Genomic DNA, 11,740 nt, shown 5'->3' with positions numbered 1-11,740 from the left:
ACGATCAAGTGCTAAGCTAACGGAATGAGTCAAGTCAATCACATCATTCTCCTAATGATGTGATCCCGTTAATCAAATGTCAACTCCTGTCTATGGCTAGGAAACATAACCATCTTTGATCAACGAGCTAGTCAAGTAGAGGCATACTAGTGACACTTTGTTTGTCTATGTATTCACACATGTATTATGTTTCCGGTTAATACAATTCTAGCATGAATAATAAACATTTATCATGAAATAAGGAAATAAATAATAACTTTATTATTGTCTCTAGGGCATATTTCTTCAACAACTCCTACTACACCGGAGGTGCCTACTACTACGTTCAGACCGCTGACGACGATCAGGAGTAGTTTAGGAGGATCCCAGGCAGGAGGCCTGCGCCTCTTTCGATCTGTATCCCAGTTTGTGCTAGCCTTCTTATGGAAAACCTGTTTACTTATGTCTGTACTCAGATATTGTTGCTTCCGCTGACTCGTCTATGATCGAGCACTTGTATTCGAGCCCTCGAGGCCCCTGGCTTGTATTATGATGCTTGTATGACTTATTTTATTTTTAGAGTTGTGTTGTGATATCTTCCCGTGAGTATCTGATCTTGATCGTACACGTTTGCGTGTATGATTAGTGTACGATTGAATCGGGGCGTCACACAGCTGAGCCCGGGCTCCAAATCGCCCCTCTTGTTATAAAGGTTGTTTATTATCTTCTTGGACTATACGCCTAGGCGTGTGTAACTCTATCTGCAGGTTAGTTATTTCTTCCCAGGGCATATGTGACTTAATCTGGTCGTCTTCTCAATTCTAGTTGGTGGCGCATCGCCATGGGAAGGACAGGACAATGATAGGAGAAACAAGACACGGACCGGTTCCGGCTGGCTATTACAATTCCAAGTAAGTGTCTCCACTCCCCTGTACCAACCTTACGTGAATCCATCCGGCCACCGTATCGTACGACGCTGCACAGAGCCCCCGCATTGCACCGTCTATCACTTTCGACATATTTATTTACAACTCCAAGAAAAACTACATGAAAGAAACACACCATAATGTATTTGTAAGACTTACTTTTTTAATAATCATTTGATACTTATTTCGAATTAAATGAATTACGTAATATTATGTGAAAATTCTGAAATTAATCACCTCATAAAAAAACTATTTCCCCTTCACCCACGTACTCTTTTCTCTCCATTTCTCTAAATCCTTTTCCGCATCCACCCTGTGTCCCCACCGGTCAAAGACCCATCCAAAATTACTCTTCTATTTCGCCCGCGAAGAGGTGCCGCTAAAAGCCACCGCCCACCCCGGTATTTTTTTGCCAGATTCAATCGGTTCTCCTATCCCACGACTATAGCGATCAGGGCCGGGAGATTGGGGGTGGCCGGCTGGCCGCCCCGCCGGTTCGAGCTTGGATCCACAACATGAACCAGCCCCGCGAGCACTCCGCTCTATTCTCCCCCTGATTGCAGCGACCGGCGACGGCGGATTGAAGGAGGCCGCCTCACCAGCGGATCTCGGATCCACCGCATCAACCGGCCCGCGAGCCATACCCCAACGATTACAGCGACCGGCGACAGCTCTCGGTAATTTTCTCATCCCGCAAGCCCTTAATGTTCAGTGATTAGGGTTCATGCATACCATTAATCATCCTGCCCTTCTCGTTAATTAGGATCACCAGGATACAGCGAAGGGATTTGGGGGAGAAAAGCACCGAGGTGATGTAGACGAAAGAGAGAAGGTGAGATCCAGAGTTGTATTGGAGAGGAATTCAGAGTTTCAGTTTTACAAGTCATACCCACACATGGTAACAGCTTGCCCCTTTAACTGAACTCAGGCACCACACGGCCATAGTGCTTGTGGTTAAAACTTGAAGCCTTAAATTGATTCTACTGCCTGCTTGTGGTTAGCTAAAACATGAAATTGATTTTACTGTCGCTGCTCGTGGTTCAGCTGCCCCATAAATAGTCCCTAACTAGTGCTGTTAAAACTGAATAAGCACTGAGACTGCACTTGATTTTGACTCCTCACAGAGATGTATAGCCCTGTGCCAATGTACTTTTATCTCCACTACTAAATTAAAGAGAACTAAACTTAATATTTGCCTTGCCGCTCTTAATTGATTGCTACCCATGATGTTAAGGGTCTGAAGCCCACAAGCATATTCAGTACGCCCATAACTTGATAAAAGCAGATACATGGTGAACTCAAGCTGCTCCTACTTTACAAACATACAACACCATCCATTGAGCCTTAATTTTGAAAGAGTATAGTAAACTTTATGGTTTTCTGAACTATGCCAGCAGTGACAGTAATAGTATTTTTTGTTGTTTTTTGTTCTGAACATTCTGGACAGGTAAAATAATTGACTAAAGATTGATTCATTTCTATTCCTGCACTCTTTTACTCTCCTACCAACTACTCCCTCCATCCCATAATATAAGAAGTTTTTTAACAGCACACTAGTGTTAAAAAACGTCTTACATTATGGGACAGAGGGAGTAATCTAGATGATGCTTTCTCTGTTCACTGTCATCCTATTTGAACTTGTGCTGACATTGCATAATTCAATGTTGATTAACTACCTTCTTTTACTTGACTTGTTTGACACAGGCACCTGAAGGTTCTACCATGCCAAAAACAAAAAAGCGTGTCAGATCTACAAACGGTGCATCAGCTACCTCAAGAATAACTGGATCCAAAGCTACCACAACAACTGAGTTGGTTGAAGCTACAAACCATCAAGAATAGTCTGCACCAAATCCAACAAACACATCACCTCTCCTAACTTCTAAGGATAGCAACTCGCCTGACACTAATTAGGGGATGCAAGGTTCTCAAGACATGATAGGCACATCTAGCCAATTTCATAACATGATTACACTACAAGGCCAAGGTATATGCAACATCATCTTCACACCATCTTTTTTCCACTTGCAATTCTAACTTTCTAATTTATCTGACAAGTTTTAATGTAGACTCATAAGCATGCTCCACTGGTCCAACTGATGCATAAGCATTCTCCACCATGGGGGATGAGACCTACAGACCCAGTCGAAGCAGCTAAAATATCTTCTTTGTAATCCATCATATGAAGTTTGCCTTACTGGTGGTAGGAGCAAGCCGGTATGTCTAGCTTATGTAAGATTTCTTCCTATTGTTTCAGACTTGAAATAGATTCTCATATTGATCATGTGTAATCCATCATATGAACTTTGCCTTACTTGAGCATCAATTTTCTTTATACTACAGAATGTGATGGAAAAGAAAAGGGAAGCACAATCAGAAGGTGAGTTGGCAATATCGGATACAAAAATTGTGGCTGGAGTTCTAAAGGAAGAAAGCACCCATAGCACCTTCCTTTCTAGCATGGGTTATGCATCAAGATCCAGGAGATTTGAGACCTCTACTTAATCTTCACAGAATTGAAGAGAAGGATAGAGAGGCGAGAGATGCAAGTGATAGGTACATGTCTTGTTTCTCTTTGTGTTCTGCTTGTTTCTTTTTCCTTGCTTTTGTGCATGTGCGTAGTGCACCCATGATAGTGAGAAAATGAGAACACAAATCTGAGTGAACAAGACATTCGTCTTCAATTCTTGTAACGGAAGTTGTACTAAGGAGTGCTTTGTTGTTTATGTATTGTTTGTTCCAAATCCAATCATACAAAGTAACATAAAAATAATATATATATGCTTGTAATGAGAAATACATGGTTTGTTGCACGGTTTTTTGCTGCTGCAGCACAAAGGCAGGAGAGTAACATTGTAATGCATGGTTTCTAATCCTGAAATCTAGTATGATTTGTTGATTGGTTTATGTTCTTGCTTTTTAGAATGATATAGGCTGGTAGAGTTTGATCTAGAAAATTGTTGTCCTAGCTTAGTTGCTTGCTTGGGTTGTTGACTTGATATATTATTTGTGGTGCTTGCTGCTTTTCAAAATGATAAATAAAATCTAATTCTTGGGTTTGCATGTTTTTCTTAACCATTATAAGCTATTCTTGGGTTTACTGTTTCATTTGCCCATTTGTATGCTTTCCTTGACATTTAATAATGTTCCGCTCTATTTCAGATTGTTAATTTGATAGATTGTAAGCCTCTTAGTGGTACTCCTGTACCTTGTTATCTTGTCTATTTTCATCTCATCAAAGGTACAACCTTGTTGCGTTTCTTCAATTTATAGGCACCAAGAGGAGTTAGCCGTGAAGCTTGAAGCACAAGTGACAACATTTGAAGAGATGCAGAGGAAGCAATAGGAAAAATTGGAAGCTATGAAGAAGAGCCAGCAAGAGAAGAATGAAGCCTGGCAAAAGAAGCAACAGGAGATGGATAACCTAATTGGTTTTCTCTTAAAGGCTCAAGCAAACTTAGCAGTCCCAGTCTGTTGGGGATATAACTACTGAGTATAAACCGCCCAGGAGGGGCCGGGTTATACCTGTAATGAGTTATCCATATTGAAGCCCATGAAGACAAGGTGTATGGCGCTTTATGGAGGAGATTAACAAGAAGGCCCAAGAGCCGAAAGGCGGATTACGTCCCGTAGATGTAAATCGCCATATGGTAGTTGACTTGTGTTGTAAGATAAGAAAGGGTAGAAACCAAGCCGGACACGTTTATGAGCCGGCTGGGATTCTGTGAACCGCCGGGCGTCAACCTGTTTATATAAAGGGACGACCTGCCGGCGGTTTAGGGACAACAAACAACAACTGGAGAGTCAGGACAAGCGGATTCGCTCCTTGGTCATCGAAACCCTAGCAATTCCACATCAACTGGATTAGGCCTTTACCTTTACTGTAAGGGGCCGAACCAGTATAAACTCCTTGCGTCCTTTGTCCTGCTTTAACCCCCTTTAAGCTAACCTATCGTGATGGCTCCACGACTAAGTCCTCACACTAGAAAGTTGGCGAGTCATCCACCGGAGAGACCGAGTCATTGTACCAACTGCAAGATGGCCGGTTTGGGGGCTGTTCCGATGGCGACAGTATTCCGGACCCCCTCGATCTGCCGAGCCGGGTTGCGATCTTCATGGCCGGTACACAGTCAGCGCAACACTCTTCGACCGCAGCGGCGATGATCTCCGGTTCAGTGCCGGCGGCAGCAGCTGGAGCAGGAGGCCCTGCGCAACCGCCGGTTCAGGTTTTGTCCGATTTATTTGACACTTTGGCAACACTACTGGCGGCTGAGGTTAATCCGGCGGATCAGGATCAGCATAACGCAGAAGTTGCGAAGGTAAAGGATCAGATAGCTCAAGCCAAGGCAGACCTGGCAGCTGAGAACACCAGGATGGCTGCAGAGCGGGCCGAGTTGGATGCACAGGCTTATCGGCTTATGTTGGATCAGAACGCGTCTAATGATGTAATGAGGAGAAGGTACCGGTCTCACCTGCCTCCGGTTTATGAGGCAAGGAATGTCTTTAACACGCCAGGAGCAGGAACCAGCAATCAGCCAGTGGTAAACCGGGTAGAAGCACCGGGAACGGGGCCGCCGGTCTAGCCGCGCACAATGGATCCGCCTCGTCAGAATATCCTGTCACAGCATTTATCGATGCCTCCGGGTCATTACTCCAACCCCTTGGATAACATAGTCGCTGCCGCTTCACGATTAGCGGCCCTCCCAGTCGAAGGCGAGTCCCCCGTGGCGGTTGAGACGCGACGGGCTAGGGAGCTCCTTCAGACAGCCTTGACTCAGCAGCAGGCTTATTCATACAGCCGCGAGAGGATTCATTCCACCTTCCGCCCAAGCTGGAGTTACAGCAGGCACATTGATGAACTGGCTGTATCGAGCAGTGCGCGGAACCGTAACCCGCCTCGAGGGCATAACCCGGCGGGCGGTGGTGCTAATGCTCAGGACTTGGTGGATCATGGTAGAGCGCGTCGAGAAGCCGAGTTAGCAGCGTAGTACGCGGCCTGTCAGCTCACTCCGGTTTCGTCCAACCACTTCGGTGGAACCAGGAGTTACATCTAGTTCTTTGGGGGTGTCGTGTCTCGCCCCGGCTCTACGTAATGTACGGCTGCCCAAGGACTTCAAGGATCCTCGTAAAGTGCCCAATTGCACTGCCGATTTACCCCCCGAGTCATGGGTCGAAAGCTATGAGATGGCGATGGAGATGCTGGACGTGGACGATGCGGCATGTGCTAAATACTTCACCATGATGTTGGAAGGAACAACTCGCACTTGGCTGAAAAGTTTGCCAGCTAACTCCATCGGGTCATGGGCCGAGTTAAAGGCCCGGTTTATCAAGAATTTCAAGGACACGTGCAAGAAGCCCATGTCAGTTGTGGACTTAGCCGCCTGTGTCCAAGAGGAAGGGGAATCGATGACCCATTGGGTGCGTCGGGTTTCGGAAATCTTGCATTCATCGGACCGCATCAATGCCGATACATCAGTCTTAACGTTAGAGGGCAATTGCCGGTTCACGCCTTTGAAGCTGAAATTGGGACGGCTCAAGCGTCACTACAATGACATGGGAACGCTTATGACAGCTCTGGTTAAGTATGCCGACTCTGATAGTACCAAGGACCCCGAGTCTGACGATGAAAAACCGGGAAAGGGAAAGAAGAGCGGCAACACCAAGGGGCAGCAGCATAACCCGCCGGGCCATGGAAACAACGGTAAGCGTAAAGCGGATAACAGTTTAGATTTTGTGGCTAACACAAACACCCAGAATAATGGTCAGCGTCGTAAGGGTAAACCGCCCCCGCGGGGTGGAGGATCAAGTGTCAATCTTGAGCGCCTGTTAAACCAGCCTTGCCCAAGGCATGGGACGCGAGAAAGGCCAGCTACGCACCTCTGGAAGGATTGCTTTATCATGTGGGAGTTCAAAAACTCGGATCTTTTCCAATATAATCATGGACCACCCGGCGGTTCAGGACCCGGATCTCATGGGCCGGGTTATGGTGGAGGCAGTTCTGGCTCAGGATTTCAAAGTAATCAAAACGGACATGGCAATCAGGGCAGTCAGGGCAACCAGGGTGGTTATAATCAGCAGGGGAGTCAGCAGCAGCAACAGTCGGGTTACCAGAGCAACCCGAAGTAGTTGAATAGTGGGCAGTATCATGTCTTCACTACTAGCCTGTGCAAGCGCGATCAGAAGCTTCATAAAAGGGCAGTAAATTCTGCTAATGCCCGGGCTGTCAGTATGGCCATTGTAGTGGAGCGCAAGGAGGCTGGGAAGGAATATCCGGTTTAACGGCTGGTTTATTATATCAGTGAGGTGCTTATTGGGTCCAAACAGAGGTACCCACATTGGCAGAAACTGGTGTATGCAGTTTTCATGGCAAGCCGGAAGCTTAAGCAGTATTTTCAGGGTCATCCCATCACTGTGGTTAGTTCTGCCCCTTTATGAGATATAATCCAAAACAGGGAGGCAACTGGCCGGGTTGCCAAGTGGGCCATTGAGCTTGGACCTCACGGGTTAAAATATGTGCCTCGTACGACAATCAAGTCCCAAGCGCTTGTGGATTTCATCAATGACTGGACAGAGTTACAAGCGCCGGAAGAAAAGCCGGATCATACTTATTGGAGTATTCATTTCAATGGATCCAGGCAATTGGAGGGCTCGGGGGCTGGAGTCGTGTTAACTTCCCCACTAGGTGATAAGTTTTGTTATGTTCTCCGTTTAATGTTCCCTTGCACTAACAATGCAGCTGAATATGAGGCTTTACTCCACGGTCTTCGAATGGCTAAGGAGATGAATTTAAGCCGGGTTAAGTGCTTTGGTGACTCGGACCTGGTGGCTCAACAAGTGTCTGGTACTTGGGATTCCAAGGGCCCGCTCATGGCAGCACATCGTCGAGAGGTGGATATTGTTGCTGGTCACTTCAAAGGTTATCAGGTTGACCATGTGGACTAGCGAAAGAACGAAGCGGCGGACGCTTTAAGCCGTTTGGGTTCCCAACGTAAACCGGTTCCACCCAATGTTTTTCTGGATGTTTTGCATAACCCGTCGGTCAAGCTACCTACAGAGGAGGATTTGGCTATTCCTGATCCGGAGGCTCAGCTGGTGGCGGCTCTTCACGTTATCCCAGTTTGGACGGTCCCATATTTGGCGTATATGAACCGGGGCGAGTTACCGGAGGATGGAACTTTGGTCAGGTAGATAATCCGGCGGTCCAAGTCAATGACTATAGTCAACAGAGAATTGCATCATTGCAGTGTAACATGGGCGTTTCAGCGCTGCGTATCTCCTGAAGAAGGCCGTGAGATTTTGCGTGAGATCCACGAAGGAGAATGTGGTCACCACGCCGGTTCAAAGTCTTTGGTAGCTAAAGCTTTTCGTCACGGTTTCTATTGGCTAACCGCTCATGCTGATGCTGAGGACTTGGTAAAAAAGTGTGATGGTTGTCAGAAGTTTTCACGCCGAGCTCATGTTTCGGCTCAAGAATTGAGGATGATTCCAATCACTTGGCTATTTGCAACTTGGGGGCTGGATATGGTTGGGCCCTTTAAGAGGTCCAAGGATAAGAAGACCCACCTTCTGGTGGCGGTTGATAAGTTCACTAAGTTGGTGGAGGCAGAGCTAGTCAGTAAGTGTGATGCAGCTACGGCAGTTCAATTCATCAAGAAGGTGATTTTCCGGTTTGGCTTTCCACACAGTATCATAACTGATAATGGCACCAATCTATCCAAGGGTGCTACGAAGGAATTTTCTCAACGTGAGCACATCCGGCTTGACGTGTCATCAGTGGCTCACCCCCAATCTAATGGTCAAGCGGAAAGAGCCAATCAAGAGATCCTGAGAGGCATCAAGCCCCAGCTTATGGCGCCTTTGCAACGGATGCCGGGTTGTTGGGTGGAGGAGTTACCTTCTGTGTTATGGAGTATCAATACCACACCCAACAGATCTACGGGTTATACGCCTTTTTTCATGGTTTATGGAGCAGAGGCGGTTCTCCCTAGTGACATCCGTCATGACTCGCCTCGGGTGGTGGCTTATGTTGAGGCTGACAATGAAAAAAGGACGTCAGGAAGCACTTGACCTATTAGATGAAGAGCGTGACATTGCAGCGGCTCAGTCGGCGATTTACCAGCAAGATCTGCGTCATTATCACAGCCGCCGGGTCAAAACCAGAACTTTTCAAGAAGGCGATCTGGTGCTTCGGTTCATCCAGGATCAGACTGATATGCACAAGTTATCCCCGCCTTGGGAAGGACCTTTTGTGGTCAGCAAGAATCTGCATAACGGGTCATACTACCTTATCGATGTTCGAGAGCACAAAGACTCACGTAAATCGGAGGAAGAGACCCATCGGCCGTGGAATATCGCTCATCTTCGGCCCTACTACACCTGAGCCATATGCTCCTCTTATGTACATATTCTTGACGATGTATATATTATGATCAATATAACAAACCGGCATCCCTGCTAAAGCAGGGCCTCTGCCATTCTTCCTTCAAAAGTTATTTGGTTACATGGGGGCTTCTGTTTATAAAGCGGAGTTCTGATTACCCATTGATCCGGCTTATAAAGCCACAAAAAAAACTTGGGGGCTTGTTACCCAAGGTCAAAAGGGGCCAAAGAGAGTGTTGCAAAAAGGACAACTCAAACATAGGCACCCATTGAGCACAGCTCAAAATATTACTTGGGGGCTTTTTGCTTCTACAAGAACAAAAGTCTATAACCTTGTAATAGGCTATAAAAGCCAGGCTTGGAAGCCAGGTGTATTCACCTAAAACCCCGGGTTATCCTGCCTTTCTTAAGTAAGCCACTCCATCCAGGTAATCCTGGTAAGACATGTCGAACGTTTGACAAGTCAATCTTATAAAGACCCTGAACTTGTCATAGTTAAAATGACGATTGGTTAATGTGAGGTCCATCTTATAAAGGCTTTGTAAAATGGTTAACTCAGTGGCCTGGCAGCCCATGAAAAGCCTCGCCTTTTTCCATATTTTCTTCTGATTTTTTTATTTTTGAGATCTATTTTAAGGAGGTTTATACTAATCCGGTGTTCATTGACCTGGTCTGGCTGTTGACTATAAGTCGGTCGAACAAACTAAAAAGATTGATGGTGTCGATTGGCCCGACTTGGCTTTTGATTATAAATCGTCAGCGATAATCCGGTGTTTATTAACTCAGTTTGGCTTCGACTACAAGTCGCCAGTATGATATACGGATAATCCGGTGTTTATTACTACCCGGTACGGCTTTACTACAAACCGGCAAAACATGGGAGGAGTTATCAGTACTCAAGATTTGGGTTATCACCCTTACTACAAAAAGTTGGTAAACCAACAATGTGATTCAAATGTCACAGGTATGATATATTTCATATTTGATTATTCTTGAGCACACCTTGGTTATAAACCGGGTTATATGTTGGGCATTATGACCCATCCGGCGGTAAACCGCCAGGACACTTTAAACTTGTTGTATGCAAAAACAGGTTGAATAAAGTTGTTAAGGATCATAAGCAGACATAGCATTATTATGACGGATTAACAGTATTATGCAAAGTGAATATGCATGATGGCATAGCAGACCAAGTGTTTCAACTAGCCTATTACAAGGCGCTTTGATGCTCACAAGGATAATTGTTTATCACAAGCATTGCGGTATGCAGAGGCTAAACCGGCCTCCGGATCATGAATCTTCGCGAGGCTGACTTGAAGGTTGTGGATCATCCTGCGCCGGTTCATCCTCCTCCTCTCCACCCAGCGGCTGGAAGTCAATGGTTGTCCAGTCAATCCCAGTTAAGGCTTGGAAAATAGCTTCATCACTTATAAGGGTGGACGGTTCAACATCAGGGGCATAAGTATGCTTACGGATGGGCGGGATAAGATTCTGCACATCATAATTTGGCGTGTTAACCCGTCTATTGTCGGCATCGTAAATCGACTGGTAATGAGAAAGATCAGTCTCTTCAGCCAATTTACTAGCCAGAGGACGCATTTCCCTTGTCAAAGCTCGGAGGTCATCATTGTCAAAATCTGATCCGTCCTCCTTTATGCTCCGGTAGCCATTTCCTACATCAGACGGGTCAAGATCTGGCACCCATGCCTTAGCCCGGGTTAGCGCGGTCAGAGCACCTGCCCTTGCAGCTGATCTTTTTAACTCCTCAAACCGGGCGGGCAACATTGACAGCCTCTGTAATGTCTCCGTGATCAAGGTTGGGGGCGGTTTGTTATGAGAGGCAGTACAGATGATCCATTGTGCGCCGGTATATAACTGCTCTATAAGAGTATAGGCAGCCTACAATTTCTTTTGCATATCAGATCCAAGATGGGTAATGCGAGATCCTACATCATTACACATGTTGATAAACCGGCAGTTTATGGGATAATACATGCTCAAAGCTTATAGTAAGGATACTTACCAAACACATCAGTGGTCATGGCATTTATTTGCCGCTTTAAACCGGTCAGCTCTTCTACCACCGGATTAAGAGCTGCTTCTACATCATCAGCCCTCTTTTGCAGTGTGGCTTTCTCTATGTCCCAGTCCGCCCGCTCCTTCTTGAAGTTCTCTTTCGGTTTCTCCATGGCTGCTAAGGCACTGGTCAGCTCCTCTTTGGCTTTGGAGGTTTCTGCCTGTTGGGACTTGATATTTTCTTGAAGATCAGCGGTTTGGGATTCCTTTTTTGCTCAGCTCAGCCTATAAGAGATATACATGTTATAAGTTGACAACATATATTTGAAGTACCAAGCACATAACAAGTTATACACTTGGCACTTGGGGGCTAATGTCTATTGCTTCTTATCAAAATTTTCTTGTAAGTCCCAAGATCAATTCAAGCATTATTCTTGGCA

The 11,740-nt window shown here is 45.9% G+C and overlaps 1 long non-coding RNA gene across 3 annotated transcripts; it reads left to right on the top strand.

The window, feature by feature from the left end:
* The first annotated feature begins 1,332 nt into the window (after window positions 1-1,332).
* Window positions 1,333-4,754, top strand: LOC109756190 (uncharacterized). 3 transcript variants are annotated; one of them, XR_002231182.3, is made up of 6 exons: window positions 1,333-1,582; window positions 1,669-1,737; window positions 2,610-2,892; window positions 2,975-3,122; window positions 3,249-3,461; window positions 4,179-4,754. It is a non-coding gene; the product is annotated as an uncharacterized lncRNA (long non-coding RNA). The 3 variants fall into 3 exon arrangements; XR_005764459.2 differs by having other exon boundaries at window positions 2,975-3,137; XR_005764460.2 differs by having other exon boundaries at window positions 2,964-3,137.
* The last annotated feature ends 6,986 nt before the right edge of the window (window positions 4,755-11,740 follow it).

Source organism: Aegilops tauschii, chromosome 7 (genome assembly GCF_002575655.3).
Source record: "Aegilops tauschii subsp. strangulata cultivar AL8/78 chromosome 7, Aet v6.0, whole genome shotgun sequence".
Lineage (NCBI taxonomy): Eukaryota > Viridiplantae > Streptophyta > Magnoliopsida > Poales > Poaceae > Aegilops > Aegilops tauschii.
This window is presented reverse-complemented; position numbering and strand designations above follow the sequence as displayed.